This window comes from Hippocampus comes, unplaced genomic scaffold (assembly GCF_001891065.2).
Source record: "Hippocampus comes isolate QL1 unplaced genomic scaffold, H_comes_QL1_v1.1 scaffold57, whole genome shotgun sequence".
Classification (NCBI taxonomy): Eukaryota; Metazoa; Chordata; class Actinopteri; order Syngnathiformes; family Syngnathidae; genus Hippocampus; species Hippocampus comes.
The window spans coordinates 2432164-2437331 of record NW_017805039.1 but is presented as its reverse complement, the minus strand read 5'-3'; the positions used below and the strand labels follow the sequence as shown (position 1 = coordinate 2437331).

Below are 5168 nucleotides of genomic sequence, written 5' to 3'. Positions count from 1 at the left end.
AACGGCTGAAGTCAGCTCGCGGCCTCGCTTCTCGACCCACAATTCCTTTCTCATCCTGAGCTTTTTTGCCTCCGCTGCGCTTTGTGATCTTTCGCTTCTCGAAGGCTCTTATTGCCACTCTAATTAGCTCCACATGCTGACATCGGTCTGGCCTGATGCTCAGCCTCACTCACTCACTCACACACACACACACACACACACACACACACACACGCACAAGTGAAGATGCTTCAAGGCTTGTCGGTAATTGCTTCCAACTGTTGGCCGTCGGGGCGTCCAAATGGAAGCCGAGGCCTCCGCGCTGGACGCTGGCAGGCCGAAGTACCGAGGTTTGACGACGACATGACAAAAAAAAACTTTCCTTCAAATCACTAAAATAGAAGTTGGAAGCTCACCCTTTGGAGGCGTTTTATCTTGATTCGGCACACGTGTCAAACTCAAGGCTCCGCAAGGCAGATCTGGGCCTTCATGTTGTTCTGTGTGGTTGACAAAAGCTGCAAAAAAAAAAAAAAATTGATCAGTTGATTAAAATTGAGCAACTGAGCGCTAGGGTGGGCTAACACAAGTTTGTTTTAAAAAAATCAGTTTGGCGTGAAAGGCGGAAATGAAGAACAAAAAGGCACATGTCTTAAAGTGACCAGCACACATTTTAGAGTAACCCGCTTTTGAAGTTGCTTGATGATGGCGCTGAACTCAAGTCAACAGACTTCACAAGAAGCAGTTTGCCAAAAACAAAACAAAACAAACAAAAAAAAAACAAGGAGAATTACAGGTTGTGCATTCAAAACAAACACAACTTTATCTAAGATGTCTCTGCTAGCTGAATGCTAACACACGATGCAAAACACCATAGACGAGCTAATGTATAGCATGGGTAGTCTTCAAGTTATAACCCTTTACAGAACTGATATTTGAACAAAACCCATAAAGCAACACAAATGGACAGACAACATAACAATACTCATGTGCATATATTCTTTATCCTCTGCCAAAACTATGACTATTTTTGTTATGGGAGCTTTCTGATTTAGTTGCGTAACTCTCCTTCATGTGTGTTTTTGTCTATATTGTATTATTGCCAAGTTGTTTGTATGTATTTTCAAATTATTTATTTGTCATGACCAAAAACAAAAACAACAAAAAAAAAAAAATCAAAGATATGTCAAAACACTGACATAAAATCAGTTTGACCCTGCAAATCCCCAAATTAGGTAAACGTCCTAAATAAAACTGTACCCTACGCGCTATAATTTCAACGTCTCCTGCCCTGCTGCGAAACTATTAACATCATATTTGCTTCGACGCTTTTACCGACCCGAGGGGACTTTTTACCCTGCCGTTTTTATGGTCACGCATTCCTCGGAGGGAGACAAAAAAAAAAAAAAGTCCAGTGACACATAGTTTGAAGAATTTAAGTCATAAAAAAAAAAAAAAAAAGAAATAAATGTGTTTTTCCAAGGTGAGGCCCATAAGAGAAGGCGCCTGAAACGTGACCCGAGTCTTGTTCCACAAATAGATTTACAGGCTCTCATTACAGCAGCTGGACAAAAAGGACGAGGCTCCTGGATGACCAGCTGCATGGGACTTTATTTAACTCTCAGTGTGTGTGTGTGTGTGTGTGTGTGTGTGTGTGTGTGTGTGTGTTTGTGTGTGTGTGTGTTTGTGTGTGTGTGTGTGTGAGTGAGGCCCTCAATTACTTCCAGAAGTTTCCCCAACCCGCACTCCTTTCTTACGGCCTCAAAGCGACCGCACGACACAGTGCCGAGTTGCAATTTTTTTTTTTTTCTCTCTCGTATTTTTCCTCGCGTCTTTGACCCGCCCTCGTCTTCCTCTTTTGCTTTCATGGTTACAGTTGGAAGGGGAACAAACAAAAGTCAGTTGTGTATCTTTCGTGTTATTTTGGTGGGGGGAAATTTGGAGGAGCGAGACTTGTCTGGTTTCAAAGTGCATGAAATGGCTCCGATTTCTCTCCATTTTTGAAGACACTTTTTGAAGATCCATACATGTTTAAATTACGATCATTTGTGTGGCATACATACAGAATTCACAGGACGAATCAATTAGGTGCGCCTGATGCGATCCAATACAGACACTGTATTAAAAATTCAGTTTCCGACTCATTTTTAAAAAAAATAGAATTCATTTTGTTCAAAGATATTAACAATTTTAATACTAATTTTAATATAGTAGAAAATAAATTTACAATCCAATATGTGTCTTTTGATTTTTTCTTACAATAATACAGATAAATTCTACATGTATTTTTAATTTATTGATGGGTTAATATGTAGGATTTATTCATATATGCCCTGCAAATAATTCATATATATATATATATATATATATATATATATATATATAAGCCTTTTTGGCATCATAGAAAAACTAAAAGACAAAAAGGCCAGTTATAATATGCGTTAGAAAATAAAAGGAAAATCTAAATGCAGGCGGAACTATAAAATAATGTGTTGCGAAACTAACAACGACTATATTTTTCATAAAAATAATTTGGAGATGTGTACATTTACGCTTAGAATGGATAACGGTACGTATATTGCTTCATAAAAAAGATATTTACTGCTTTATATGCAGCTTTAATACTGTGCATCTGTTTTCAGTAACAGTTTTGCAAGAGCATCTCTATAATTAATTTAAATAATCATACGAATTGTTTATTTGTGAATGGTGGAAAGTCTGCTGGGCTCTTTTCCGAAATCTCTCAATGTTAGTGTTTACAAGATGCTCAGATGAACCTTAAGTGCATCCTCTAAATGCCCGAGCATCTCTAGGTAAACACACACACACACACAGAAAAATATTTGAAAAAAAGAGCATCATTTCATTAGCGGCAGGCGCCACAGGTGCACACAAAGTGCTACAAAGTGGCCACGTTGAAACGCTTACAGCTAATTATCTTTTCAACAAGCAGAAGATAGAGTTCACAGAACGGGAATGTTTGTTTGTGTGCCATTCCACCGAGCCTGAAATGGATTCTCCATGCTTCCGACTTCCAGATGTGGAGGACTCAGTTCAGGCTCACCATCACACAACACTTTCCTCCAGTGCTGTTTGAATGTTTTGTATCCTGCATCCTTATTAACGTAGAAGAATTAAGAACGTTAAAAAATAAAAAAATAAAAATAAAAACATCTGCAATGCAAAAATAAATACCAGTACATAAACTTACAACTGTATTACTTTCAATTCCAAATGCATTATTTTCATTGATACATTGATATAAGGCCATTTTTAAAAACGTCTTTCTAAATGTAAATGAATGATATTTTTGTTATATTTTGTTTCTGCCTGACACCATAAATAACAATAACAATATTTTTTAAAAATATATATATGTTTTAAAATAAATGTTGATAAATGCTAAATGTTTTGCTCAACTGTATTATTATTGTTATTATTATTATTATTATTATTATTATTATGATTGTTTGGATTCTCCACGCTTCTAACTTGGAGATGCATGACTGCTCTGAATCTCCACATGCACACAATCGTCTGCTGGCGCAGTTTGGATTTATTGGATAATGCACCGCTCTTTATGAAGTGACTCCGTTGCGTGCGGGCGTGCACATGCGTGCGTGCGTGCGTGTATTAATCCAGTGCTCGACTCCCCTCAGTTGATCCCGCTCATGCATCGCTAAAAGGAACCATTAAGGCCCTCGGCTCATTTGAATTGCTGATCAGATTTTGGGGGGGATGATGTAGGGGGGGAAGATGCAATAGAAAGAGCAAATTCATCTTTATGTCATGTAAAAATTTACATGATACTTATTTTGAAGCAGCATGTGTGCTGGGTGCCTTTTTCTGCTGTTTCCATAATCCACGGGGTACTTTCTCGCACTGCCATTCATATTACTGCTAACTATAGTTAGTTGTGACTGATACATATAGCTAGCTATAGCACTGAGGCAAATCAGCAGTGCCATCGACAGTTTCTAAGCATTTGTGACTATGAATAATTTGCATAATTAACACTGTTGCTTATAGTTATTGAGCATTGCATCCTACAGTTAGCACCGTTGCCTAAAGTTAGTAAGCAATTACGTATGAGATTACAGCATGCTTTAAGTTAGTTAGCACTATAGTTAGCATTGCTAACTCTTGTTCATTAGCATTGGTACATGTAGCAGATTTCGCTTAAGAGGAACGTGATGTAATTCGGCATATTCACATGAAATTGTTTGGCAGAAACCAAGAACCATTCCTGTCATGGAGACTGAGAAAGTTGCATCATCGCCTACTTTCCGTGGCAATTTATTACATTAGGCAAGTTTGTGCGAAGCACAGATATGCACTACAGCTTCAGTACAACAGGGGCACACATTTTGTCTGATCACTTCGCCGTTTGCCTTTTGCAGGCTCAGAGAGGTTGACATTACGAAGAGGCACTTTCCATCAGTTTGATGCCTCATCATGATGGATTGTTGCTGCAAATGTGCGTGTGTTAAAAAAAAAAAAAACATGTTGAGAGGGGTTGTTCATGTCATGGACTTTTGTTTTTGGCAGCAAATCATTGAGAATGGAAATTCAGGCCGTCGTCTACGTTTGTAATTGCGTCTTCCTCATTTCACAGACCTTTTCCTGTCTGTATTTATTTGCCGAGTCAGCATTCTGTCGGCACAGCGACCCACGCTCATTTGTTTCTTACAGACAACCGTGAAGGAATGAGGCAAGCGACTGAATGTTGATGAAGTGTGACAGGTCACCAGACTCTGCTTTTCAGCTCTTGAAAACCTGGCATCTCGGGAAGTCTGGGATATGTGGCCATGTAAAAGTTCCCTTTTGAGCAACAATCAGTGTTGCTATGTAGACGCTAATTTAAATTTGTTTTTGGCAGCAAATCATTGAGAATGGAAATTCAGGCCGTCGTCTACGTTTGTAATTGCGTCTTCCTCATTTCACAGACCTTTTCCTGTCTGTATTTATTTGCCGAGTCAGCATTCTGTCGGCACAGCGACCCACGCTCATTTGTTTCTTACAGACAACCGTGAAGGAATGAGGCAAGCGACTGAATGTTGATGAAGTGTGACAGGTCACCAGACTCTGCTTTTCAGCTCTTGAAAACCTGGCATCTCGGGAAGTCTGGGATATGTGGCCATGTAAAAGTTCCCTTTTGAGCAACAATCAGTGTTGCTATGTAGACGCTAATT

At 39.0% G+C, this 5168-nt stretch overlaps 1 long non-coding RNA gene across 1 annotated transcript in view; it reads right to left on the bottom strand.

Moving 5' to 3' along the window:
• Positions 1-400: 400 nt before the first annotated feature.
• The window catches only part of LOC109512535 (uncharacterized), a 131010-nt gene continuing 126242 nt past the window's right edge, over positions 401-5168 (bottom strand). Inside the window, exon 4 of the long non-coding RNA XR_002167552.1 lies at positions 401-494. This is a non-coding gene — a long non-coding RNA (uncharacterized LOC109512535). The remainder of the gene's footprint in view (positions 495-5168) is intronic.